Source organism: Triturus cristatus, chromosome 1_1 (assembly GCF_964204655.1).
Source record: "Triturus cristatus chromosome 1_1, aTriCri1.1, whole genome shotgun sequence".
In the NCBI taxonomy this organism is placed as follows: domain Eukaryota; kingdom Metazoa; phylum Chordata; class Amphibia; order Caudata; family Salamandridae; genus Triturus; species Triturus cristatus.
The window spans coordinates 1160286196-1160298835 of record NC_140579.1 but is presented as its reverse complement, the minus strand read 5'-3'; the positions used below and the strand labels follow the sequence as shown (position 1 = coordinate 1160298835).

At 44.0% G+C, this 12640-nt stretch overlaps 1 pseudogene across 1 annotated transcript in view; it reads right to left on the bottom strand.

The window, feature by feature from the left end:
- LOC146871792 (5' exonuclease Apollo-like) overlaps positions 1–12640 on the bottom strand; it is a 323020-nt pseudogene that overhangs the window by 199616 nt on the left and 110764 nt on the right. Inside the window, exon 3 of the transcript XR_014979945.1 lies at positions 10191–10356. The product of XR_014979945.1 is annotated as a 5' exonuclease Apollo-like (transcript). The remainder of the gene's footprint in view (positions 1–10190; positions 10357–12640) is intronic.

The following is a 12640-nucleotide window of genomic DNA, read 5'->3' as shown; positions in this document are numbered from 1 at the left end:
TAGTCCCTTGATTTTTAACAATGACACATTTTGATTTCATTGGATATTCTGCAAGTTTTGTAATTATGGACGCTGGCGCATTTTAGGCTCGCACTTTTCCATAACCATACAGAAATCTGTCCAGAGTTCTTGCTCGTTGATGTTCACCTTCCTGGCACGGCATGTATGTCTGTGCTGTAGAGTCTTACCAAAAACAATATCATGCTTGGGGTGACTGGAAATGATGTCTTTAATCTGCTCTGTAGCTTGCTGGCGAGAAGGCAGTGTCTGGCTAGCATTGCAGTTTGTGTTGACCAAGTAAAGAACATCAATTATCTTTCTATTATTTAATGGAGGTTCCTTGAGCATCTCAGGACTATAACATAAGTCACCTGTGGGAGGGAAATCGAATGGGTATTAAAGGTCTGTGCATTTTATACAGCTTGTGTGTCAGAACATCAAGGTCAAACAAGTCGATCTATAATTATATCAACTGCAGAATATTGACTACTGCCATATCGTCATGGTGAGTATACATATATAGGTCAGTGTGGATTTATTATTCTTACCTCCACATCTACTTAACTTAATATATATCATCAAGGTACGTAGATGTGGCGTTAGCATATCAGAGTACTGTGTGGATGTTAGAAAAGGATTCAAAAAGATAGTTGTTGTAGGGAAGTGCCGTTTTTGGATGGTCATCCCCCACGCACACTTTTTGCTCTGGATGCTGTGGTGTTAAAATTGAAAGTGCACTGGGACCTGCTAACCAGGCCTCAGTGCCAGTGCTCTTTCTCTCAAAAGGTAATGAGAATTTGTGCACCCAATTGGCAAGATACTCTAACCCCCTTTATAAGTCCCTAGTGTATCGTACCAGTGGTAGCCAGGGCAAGGGTGTTAAAGGGATCACCAAGGCTGTAGCACTATTTGTGCCAGCCTGAGTGACTCAAGTAAAAGTAAAGTCTGCAGGGCTGCTACTGCAGCCTGCACAAGCAGCTTCTTTGCTCGATTTCGACTCTGCACACACCATGTGTGACAGTCACCTCACTGCCTTATGGTATTTAAGTCACCCCTAAATTAGGTCTCCTAAAGCCCAGGAGGCAGGGTACATTATCGTACTGGTGAAGGCATATATGCACAAACATATGTGCCTCTGCAGTAACCTTGCCATTCACGTTTACTGTAAGTGAACAGCGGTCCATAGGTTAACGTAGACTGGCTAACTGACTAAGCCGAGATAGCCAGCTCCATGATGGTACCACCAAATGTAGTTGTGTTTGGTATCAAACACTGTGCTTTTTCACCAGTGACACGATTCTCGTGGTGAGAGTGAATTGGCATGCACCCATGTGGCATCCTTATAGGTTGCCCACCAAATTAACAAGTTCCTGTGTAGCTTGTTGGGATTCACAAGCCGTTTGCTGCCAAGACAGATGTTTGACCTCCTGCTGGTGTTTGTAATCACTCTCAGAGGATGTGAGACAAAATGCCTAGGTAGGAAGGAGGTCACACTTCTGCCCTCCCAGGATGGCTAGTCAATGACCCATCAGGGCGGTAAGCCTCAAAGGCTTCCCCGCCTCTGATATGTAAGCGACTTGTCTCCAAGTGGAGACAAAGGCCTGACTTTGCCCCCAGGCCCTCATGGTCGTGGGCAGGCAGGAAATTAGGTAGTCTGGAGAAGTACACTCCCCAAATGCTAGCTACACCTCTAGGATGGTATAGTGGGTCTGTACAGCAGTGGACGGCCTGCACCATCTTAACAACTGCTAAAAATATTGGGTTCTGGATAATTTGGTGACATACACCCACCGGATGTTTTAACCTAAGGGGTGGACTAGCTGCAGGAATAGTAGCCTATTGGCTAATAGTTCTTAAATCCCTAAACACACCATAAATCCAGGGTTTAAGGGTCACCCCTGACACCAGACCTCCAGATCTTCTTTGAAGAATAAGAGGGCAAAGAAAAGCTTTGTCATCAGAAGGCAGGATTCCAGAAATAAGAGATAAAAAGTTCTGCACCTGTGGCAGTCCCCCAGCACCTGCCGGACTACGATTTTTCCAGGACCGGAGAGTGGTCCCAAAAGGAAGGTGAACCCCTCTGCAAGCTAAAGACTTAATCAGGACTTCCATGGCCTAGAAGTACTAGTCCCCTGCAGTCAGCAGGCACAAACCACACTACTTCCACGTTCTGAAGAAGGACCGACCACTGGGCTTCGTCGTGGACCAGCCCAAAGGTAAACAGCAGAGTGCCTTCTGGGAAGCGTACTCCTAATCCTCCCCAAGTCTCAGCTCTCTACAGCATTCCCAGTACCTCTGGAAGAAGATTGACCCATCCATAACCTTTGCCTGGACTAAGACCTGTTGGTGGTCCAACTGACTGCTAACTGCTTTACTCCACGCCCCACATGGAGGGAACCTTCTGCATCCTCCCCCCTCCTCTTCTGTGGCACAGTTGTTGAGCTCTTACATCCCAAAGAAGGCTTTGTTGGCACGCCTGGTAAAGTCAGCGCCTGCAGTCCTGTTCAGCATCACGAATAGCCAAGTGTCAAGAATTCCTGTCACACAAGGGAAACACGCCCTTATGTAAACAGGAGAGCTGTTACATAACTCAAGGGAAACACGCCCTTATGTAAACAGGAGAGCTGTTACATAACTCAAGGGAAACACGCCCTTATGTAAACAGGAGAGCTGTTACATAACTCAAGGAAAACACGCCCTATAAAGGGAGGAACCGGGAGGTACAAGGCTGTCGGATATTGTGTTTACACCGACGTACCTGCTTCGTGAAGAGCAGTGTTCCGGAGTGGTGCTCCAGTAAGGCAAGAACGGAGGTAGGTCGAGTCGTTACTCCCTGGGCCGTGTCTTGCCCCATCGTCACCTGTGAAGGACCCGGAAGCTCTACCGGTCAACCATTGAGCTTCGCTTTTTGACTCGGCTGAGTCCAAGCGCAGTGGCGCTTTTGCTGGTTGGAGTCGTAACTCCCAGCCCGACCAGAGACACAGGGACTGCCAGCTGTAACGCACACCAGGAGGTGTTTGCCGCGTTACAGACTCGGAAGTCCACAGGATCGATCGAGCGGCTGCTCTCGGTTCAGTCTTCTTGCTTGTGATTGGGGTATCGGTGACGCATCACCAGGAGGTGACTCCGCGTCCCGGTGCAGTCTGAGGAAGAGGTTGAGCGGCTGCTCCCTTCAGGTAGAGACCCCGGCTGGGTGTTTCCCTGACTCCTCGATTCTCCCCAACACTCTTCGTGCCCCTCACAGCCTACCGATTGGCATTGTCGGCCATTTCATTTCTGCCCTCTGTTGGCATACGCCGGGATCGGCGTATATGCAGAGGACGGTTAGGACCATCCGTGCTGGGGGCTGGTAACGTACTTAGCCTGGAGGATTCCAGTGACTATAACTTTTGTTTGTTCTTTGTATTTTATTTGCCTTCATTAAAAGAACTAACCCTTCACAAGTGGTTGCGTCCTCATTGTCGTGTCTGTTAAACGATCCTGAGACGTTCAGGGCGTTACACCAAGTACATCTCTGCATCCTTGCTGTCTGGTGATTCCTGGTCCCGGTGGCCCCTCCAAGCTTCACCTCCACGAAGCTTCATGTTGGTGGTCACTGCGGGCTGTCATTGCTGTAGCATGAAGTGCAAATCTTTCATTGCTGGTTGTCACTGAATGTCCCTGTAACACAAAGAGTCCGGTTTACAGGAGCTTCACATCGGCAGTCATAGTGGTCATCAGAGTCTCAGTGCAAATGGGTCTGTTCATGGTTGCAAAGAGCCCAAATCTTCGGGATTCCTCCTTTCTTTACAGAGAAGTGAATTCTGATGCCAGCCAAGGGTCCAAGACTTGAGGAGGCATCTCTTGGGAAACAGGGACTCACTCTAGCAGGGCTCAGACAGGTCCAGTTGCAGATCCAGGCAGGTCCTGTTGCAGCAGGTCAGCTGGGCAGTTTCAGGGAGGCCTCTGGACCTTGTTGTGTCCCTGTAGCTCAGAACAGGATATCAGCTAGTTGACCCTTGGAGTCACTCAGGCAAGCCTGGGATGAAGGGAGCAGGTCCAGTCTTCCTTCTCAGAGAGCAGGACAGTCCTCTGGGGAACAAGGCAGGTCTCAAGCAGCAGGGCAGTCCTCTGGTAGCAGCAGGGCAGTCTTCTGAAGAACAAGACAGCCTTCAAGCAGCAGTCCTCTGGGGAGCAATGCAGTCCTTCTTCCGTAGTGTCCATAGGCCCAGATATGTATTGACAAATTGGTTCAGGAGGTCCAATATTTATACTTGGTGCCAGCCTTTGAAGTGGGGGTGACATACTGGCTATCACCACATCTGGCTCTGGAAGGTTCTTCCTGTCCCCTGTCAAGGCTGCAAGAAGTCTGGTGTAACAAAAGACGGCACCAGGTCACTTTGTGTGTGTGCTGGAGGCAGCCCTTTGAAATCTATGTGGGGCAGGGAACAGCTCCGCCCCACCCATCCTAGTCCTCCTTTGTCTCACTGTATGAGAGGAATATATAAACCTCACTGCCAAGCTATTCACAGTCATGTGACCCAGAACACAGGCTACGGGCACCAAAAGGTTAGGACAGTACCATGGCAACTTTCTAAAATTGGCTCTTTCCGAATTGTGAATTAAAATCTTACCTTACCATTAAAGAGGATTTAAAATTACAATTCATTTTAGTTAGAACATGACATTCCTATGTGTTCCCAATTAAACTTTAGCACATATTGAATGTAATTATATAACCCAATACTATCTAATGGGAGCGGTAGGTCTTACAGTAGTGAAAAACGAATTTAGGAGTTATCACCACCAGGACATGTAAAACTTGTAAACATGTAAAACTTAAAAACACACGTCTTATTTTTTAAATACATTGTACCCTGCCCTGTGGGCTCTCTAGGGCCTACCTTAGGGGTCTAAGGGTTTTAATGAAAGGCAGAAAACGTTTTGCGACTACCTCATAAAAAAGAAAAAAGAGGAGTTTATGGAATTTAGAAAATTACAGTACTTCGCACACGTTTTAAAAGCATTGAACCTAAAAAGACGCGCCTTAGAAACCAGGTTTTGATGTTTTGATTACTCTTCTTGTCTGGGCCATTTTCCTATCATCCATCTGCAAAGAAAGTGATATCACTAGATTTCCCATCATCGTCTGCACAGGAAGTGGCGTCACTGAATCTCCCATCTTCCATCTGCACAGGAAGTGACATCACTGATTGCGCATCTCTAAAAGAAGAAGCCAAGCATGAGGACTCCATTTCCCATCATCCACCTGCACAGGAATGTCATCACTGGATTTCCCATCATCCATCTGAACAGAAAGTGACATCACTGGATTTCCCATTATCCAGCTGCACAGAAAGTGACATCATTTGTTTCTTGTCAAAAGTGTCTTCAAAAGAAGAAGCCACGCAAGAGGACTTCATTTCCCATCAGCCATCTCACGGGAAGTGAAATAACTGCATTTCCAATTATACATCTGCTCAGGATGTGACATTACTGCATGTCTCATCATCAAGCGGAACAGAAATTGATATCACTCCATTTACCATCATCCATCTGCACAGGACGTGACATCAATAGATTTCCCATCATCTAACTTCACAGGAAGTAGCAAACCTTTCCACCGTCTCCCTACTTCAATCATCTGATTAGGGCATCACATCACCCGGGCATCCCCAGCAAAGGGCAGACACAGACAAGGGCATTGCCTGTTTGGGCCTGCTAGGGCCTGGAAAGGCCTTCGGCCGGAACTCCTGTTCCAGTGAAACCATCAGCGTAAGATTATAATCATATGCCTCACCCAGCACCCCATACTACCAATCCCCATGATCACACTCTAATATGTACAACCAAGACACTCACATAGTATTTGCCCAACACATAGATCCAACCTCATACGTATACCACTAACTACCACACACCCTCAAATTATAAAACTCACATTCCAACTCATGCTCATTAATGAACGTTCTGCAGTACTCCAGGCTCCAATACATCACAGACCTCATCACCTATGACAAGCTTTAATTCCCACATCTTCAAGCCTCCTTGCCTTCCTTTTTCCTACAAGCTAGAGCATCCATCGTGTGGACCATACGCATAGGAAGGGAGGAGGCCTCGCCGTCATCCATATATCTCCTGGTCCTGCACACTAGGCATGCAACACTCAACTCCATGGAGTCGCTGTCCTGCTGTTTTCCTGTTTTTGCAACACAGACCTCTATCTTCCATCTCATCTACAGGCCACCCGGGCAGAGATATGATTCAGGAACACAGGAATCTACAAATTGTGCTTGAATGTTAGTTTATTGAGCACAAATCATGACAAGCTGCTGATGGCACACAGGCAGACACCAACTGCGAAATTGTTTGAATATCTTTCTTCATTGAACCTTGTCTAACAATGCCAAGGTTTCAGGAGCACATGTACATAGGTGCTACATGGCTTTTCCCTTTTACAAATATAACACGAATGCATAACACATAACTCAGAAATTTACATAACATGCTGTAGATATATAATGTTCAAATAAACAAACCTAGAAAGACAAACATTTAAAAATATAAATAATAACAAATCATAGAAAAAATAAAGCATCAATGACGAATCTCTATTCAACTCTAAACCATAAACCTATGAGATAAAGTGATCTAAAATGGACACACCAACTAACCTCTAAATCTGAGAAGTTAGTTCTCATCCTGCCGCTGCGTCTCACACATGACCCCTGGTCAAGTTCTTTGACCATTATACTCTCAACTTCACCAGATCTAGACTTTGAGGAATTCATGCCAGAGCCCCGAGAATCCCCTACTCTCTTATCCAACTTTTCATCTCCGTTTTTAACTCTTACCACACAGGCATTGTTCCACCACTGACCATCTTCCACTCTTCCACTAGTTGTGTTTACCACCAGGATTTTTACAGGCAGGCCAAATTTGGTACCACCATTCTTAACATGTACAGGCTTACACACACACAAATGGTCTCACCCACCTCATATTCGGAAATATTAACTCTGCTTCTTTCGTCATAATATTTTTTCTGTTTCTCCTGAACTTTTGCCAACTTTAATCTGATACTTTCATCTGTCCAATTACACTGTTCCACTTTAACCCACTTGTTCATCCATGCCGGACAGAAACAAGTTGTCGCTCTCCTTCCGCGCAACAATTCAGAAGGCAAAAATCCAGTAGATGTATGGGGAGTGGTGCGATAAAACCAAAACATAGTATTGACAGGATTCACCACTACACATATGTTAGAAATTGTCCACTGAATACACTCTCCTAAGACTTTATTCATCTTTTCAACCCGTCAGTTGGTTTGGGGATGATATAAAGAACTTCTGAGATGCTTGGTGCCACTAGTTTTCAAGTGGTCCAGTTCACGAGAAACAAATTGAGCCCCATTATTCAATACTAATGTGGCAGGGAAACCTTCCTTTAGAAAAACTTCTTTAAACAATTCAACAACCACTTTCGATGTAACTTCGTTTACAAAGTTGACCTCTGGCCATTTGCTGTAATAGTCTATCATGACCAGGGCCAAATACAAAGTATTAGCCCGAGAGTTAAATGGTCCCACAATATCTATGCCACCTTTTTCCCAATAATTCAATAGGACACAACAGAGGAGCTCTAAAGTTATAACTTGTCACAACTGCAACAAATGGCACAATCTTTTACTACTTAATCGATCTTCCTGTCCATGAAAGGCCACCAAAAAGACAACCACAAGTGCCTCTTTGTCATAGTATCCCCTAAGTGACCATCATGGGCTTAAACGATGATAGGATTCCTCAGTGAGATAGGAGGAACAAACATGTCTGCTCTTAATAGCAGAGCATCCTCCGCTGGCAATTCCTCCGCTGGCAACAAAAGTCTTCAGGTCGAAATCAAGATTTCTCTCTTTTGGCCATCCTGACTCCACATTCTTCATAACAATACCCAGAGTGGAATCTTCTTTTAAAGCTTTGTGCCAATCATGTTCCGAAATGGCACCCATCTGGGGTAAATCTACAAATGCAACAATACAATCTTCCATATCCTCCTCACAACCGAACTCTTTATTTTCCTCTTCAGAATCTGAAAAAGGCAACATATAATCTGCACATCCATTTTTTCCACCAGGAATATATCCGGGGACAGAATCGCATTGTAGAAGTTTGGTTGAAAGTCCAGCAATGCGTGGAGTAAATCCTCTAGCATTCTTTCCACGCAAAATATAAACTAATGGTTTATGGAAATTTGAATCACAAATCGTTCACCCCACACATAATTTTGAAACTTCATGACCACCCACCAACAAGCCCGGAGCTCATTTTCAATCACTGAATATTGCTTTTCAACACCAGTTAAGACTCGGAAAGCATAACCAACTGTTTGAACTTGGGCATCTTTCACCTGACTAAGTCCATGTGCCAAAAAGATGTTGTGATTCAGGAACACAAAAATCCACAAATTATGCTTGAAGGGAACTTTACTGAGCACAAAACAAGATGAGCTTCTGGTGGCACACAGGTAGACACCAATTGCAAAATAGTTTGAATACAATGCCACATGGATAGTTACCTAACAATGTCAAGGTTCCATGCGCACATGTACATAGATTAGGGGCGTAACACAGGCCCCTGCAGCCCCCGCGGTGCGGGGGGCCCTGAGCTGCAGGGGGCCCCCACAGCACAATACTCTGGCCCAAGAACTCGGATTAGATCCGGAGTGGGGGCCCCTCCGTGTACGTGGCAGGGAGGCCCCCTCAACTTTCATTACGTCACTGACATAGATACTTCATGAACCAGGACTTCATTGATTAATTCTCAGATCTCCTCACAACCTCATCCATATGGCATGCCCACACTACCATCTTTGGTGACTTCCACCAGCCAGACAATGAAAGCTCAAAAACACCAAGAAACAACCTCTTCAACCTCATCGATACACGCAACTTGGTACAGCATGTCACACAACTAACACACTCCAAAAGGCCACATCCTGGTTCTTGTCTTCTCAACATCACCAACAATTCAATAAAACCCATACCCTTGGACTGGACTGGCAACTCTCCCTGATAAGCATACTCCCAAAAAAAGCAACACAAAAGAAAAGTCAAAACCTTTAGACCCTTCGAAGACTTCTCCATAGACAACCTAATGCCTGAACTCATCTCTAACTCCATTAACTCTACGCCTGATGCCAACTCCTTTCTAAACAACTTCAAATATTTTTAGGAAAGCTATGTGATAATCCACACCCCAATTACAAGAGGCAAGTGCAAGCCAAAGCCTTCAGCACCCTAGTATTCTAAAGACTTTACTGACAATAAACGATCCATTCTCAGACAGAAAAGAAAATGGCAGAAAAACAGAATTCCTGAGGACCTCCTCATACTGAAGACTCTCGCAAAACAGCAGGCAGTCAGCCACAGCATAGTACTATGCCATCAATAAAGCCACCAACAGAAGCAAAACACTGTTCAAGACAGTCCACCATTGCTTCAACCCCCTGTTGTTAACAAATATGTCAATATAGTGCATAATTATAATTTAATTATTTAATTAATTTGATCATTTAACTATAAAATATGTAGCAACCTATTTTATATAGATTATTTGAAATAGGTTTTTATATGTTTTATAATTACATAATAAATATGTACTATTTTTCTAAATTGATTAATATTGATTTATATTTTTAATTATTATTGTTAATTTATTTAATTTATGTTAACATTATTTCGTATGGGATTTCATTTTAAGTCCCTACCTCCATTATTTTCGAAGGGAGGATAATGCAGTACCAGTCACTGTCCATATGTAGTGCTGGACTTACTGCAATAGTGTATTTTACTACAAAAGTGCAGTTTGTGAAGAACAAAAATGTGTAAACTTACTGAAAAGTAAAAACATACTCAAAAATGTAAGACCTTGCTCTACTTTAGTCTATCCACTTCAATTCCATGCGATTAAAAGGGGATGGTTGCTTAAGAAGCTATTTAACTCTACAAAGACAATATGGAGAAATTCATGGTTTTCAAGATAGTAGCATGGCACCCAGGAAACACCTATTAATCACAGTGTAAAGCAGAAGTATTTAGCAGACAGATTCAAACATCTGATAATTTAGCTGTTATGATTTTAACGCATAATCATAATTGGCACAGCAAAATAAATTTAGCAAATGTAACTTACTCAAAACTTTCAGTGACATACCTGTGTATAGGATTGTGCCGAAGTATCCTTCAAAGAGGAACATGACTGACCCCGGGCAGTGGTTTGCATCGATTAATGTAACAATCATTGTGTCCACACCAAGTTCATCCAGATTCATTTTGTGGCCCACATTCAGTTCAAGGGGACATATCAAGTTTTTATTTACCTAGCACAGAAAATAGTATATACCGTGAAAATATACTCAAGAAATGTGAGGCAATTTATTTTGCATAATGACAAACATCAATTATTAATGACATTGCTAGATATTTTACTGGAAAAAAATCTAACTTCATTATGTTAAGACACACATAACCATTAGCTATGTATTCAATGAGATGTAGCGGATTTTAACCCAGTTTCAGTCCATAGTATCTGAGTAGGATCTTATCAGACTTGGAGGTCAACTAACAACTTGATAACTGATCAGTGTTTCCTACAATGGCAGCTAAACTGTGGAAGTGCACTGGTGACCAACTGCTACTAAAGATCAACTACTGTGTATTTGGAGGATACCACATCTCCCGTTATTTTCCCTGCTTAATCACTTTCTTTTTAACTTCATTTCCATTCACACTTCTACATGTGTCCACAAATATGCCACATTTTACCTCTTCAAAGCACATCAGCCATTTTGCCTCTACTTTGGCAAAGCCCTCAACTTACTGTTAATCCAATGCCCCTGTCTTATAAATTAATCCCCATGCTAAGTTTCTAATGCCGTTTACCACTTCCACTGTGCAGAATCCTTAAATTCACAGTCACCACTGCGCCAGAAGGTACAAACCCACCTCACACACATTGTTTGTTTCAACATCCTTACAGGAACATTGGTGCAATGAGATTTAAATATGTCCCTACACTAATTTTACACCATGTTCTCAAATTCTGCTTGTTATTGACCAACATAAGATTCTGAACAGATGTTGAAATATGCATGATATAATGTGGCAATAGCCATATCACTATTTGTCAAAACATGTTAGTTATTTTTAGACTTCTAAGAAGAAATGTAAAAACCATACATACTTCGAGGAGAAATTTGTGCTGAATCAATTTCCTTCACATCTCTGCAACAATTGGGCAGTCTGACTTGGCTATCGAATATGGTGGTGGGCTTTCCCTCAAGCTGCGCGAAATCCAGCATATTCTGACATAGAAAATGCTCAAAATTGAAAATGGAAAGACTCGGAGATGCTTGACAACTCGTAGATGAGGGAGTACCGGTTGGATAGAAGAAATGGACTCTGCCTGGGCTTTGTGTCAGTGTGCGCACTCCCCCGCCTAGCTCATGCGGTCGCTTGCCGGCACCACCGGTCTGAGGAGGTGGCATTGGTGTTGGAGCGCCTTGGTCCAAAAAGAGCAGAGGTAAGGGCAGCGAGGACCCCGCACTAGAGGTGAGCGTTCATGATGCGCTACGTGAAGTGGTGTGAGTGGCTGGTCCTCCTCTTGCATGACACACCTGGACGAGGGGTCCCTACATCGAGATGGGCCTGAGGATTCTGGGGTGGTCATGGCCTGCTGGTCAGAAGTGCAACAAATAAATGCACGCTGAGACATAGCGTTTGACAGCAACTGAGCCCCCGGTAGGTGTGTTTGTTCCTGCCTCTACCTAGACTGTTAACTGCCATATATAAGTATAAACTCTGCTCAGAATTGCGACAAAAGAGAGCCAGCAGTCTTTACATGGATTGTGAGTATGCACCCTCACAGTACTCAATGCTAGCTGTACCTTAAGGTGTGATGAAAGTGAGCACACCGTGGCACCTTTCACCCACTCATGGCTGGCTGGCGGATGGGATAGGCATTGGTCACACATTACCTTGGCATTAAGTGCTTGGTCTGCATGCACTGCCACATTGGTGCCCTTGACCACAGTAGAAGTAGACAGTGTTGTCAGTCTATTGCTAAGTAGTTTGGTGATGCAGGCCAGGACACTATGTGCAACAGAACTTAGGCTGAGATTCTGGAGACAGAAATTGAGACCTGCTTGGTGACGTAAGCAAGAAAGGATTGTGGCTTTTGATCCCCCCACGCAGAACAGCTGCCATATTGCCCCACTTCAGGCATTCCGGCAGCACTGCAGTTTTTTGATATCTGAATGGGCAGACTATGTAGCTCTAGGAAAAGAATGCAACAAGAAGTCTCAGAGAGCGGCATGACAGATACTTCAAACTAAATTTGGAGCAAGACATCCCAAATGCAACAATGACAATTGGCACCATCAACCAAGACAAACAATCTGATTTTACAAGCGATATCTGACGTGCACACTGCCCTTGAAAATAAAATTGATAAGGTCATCATGGAGCTGCGCATCCTACGAGAAGATCAATGCAAACTGACTGATAAAGTGTGCAACAATGAGTTGTAACCCCAGACAATTTTATCATTGTTGGGAAACCAGAAGGTATAGAAGGACGTAACTTCACACAATACATTGAGACCAG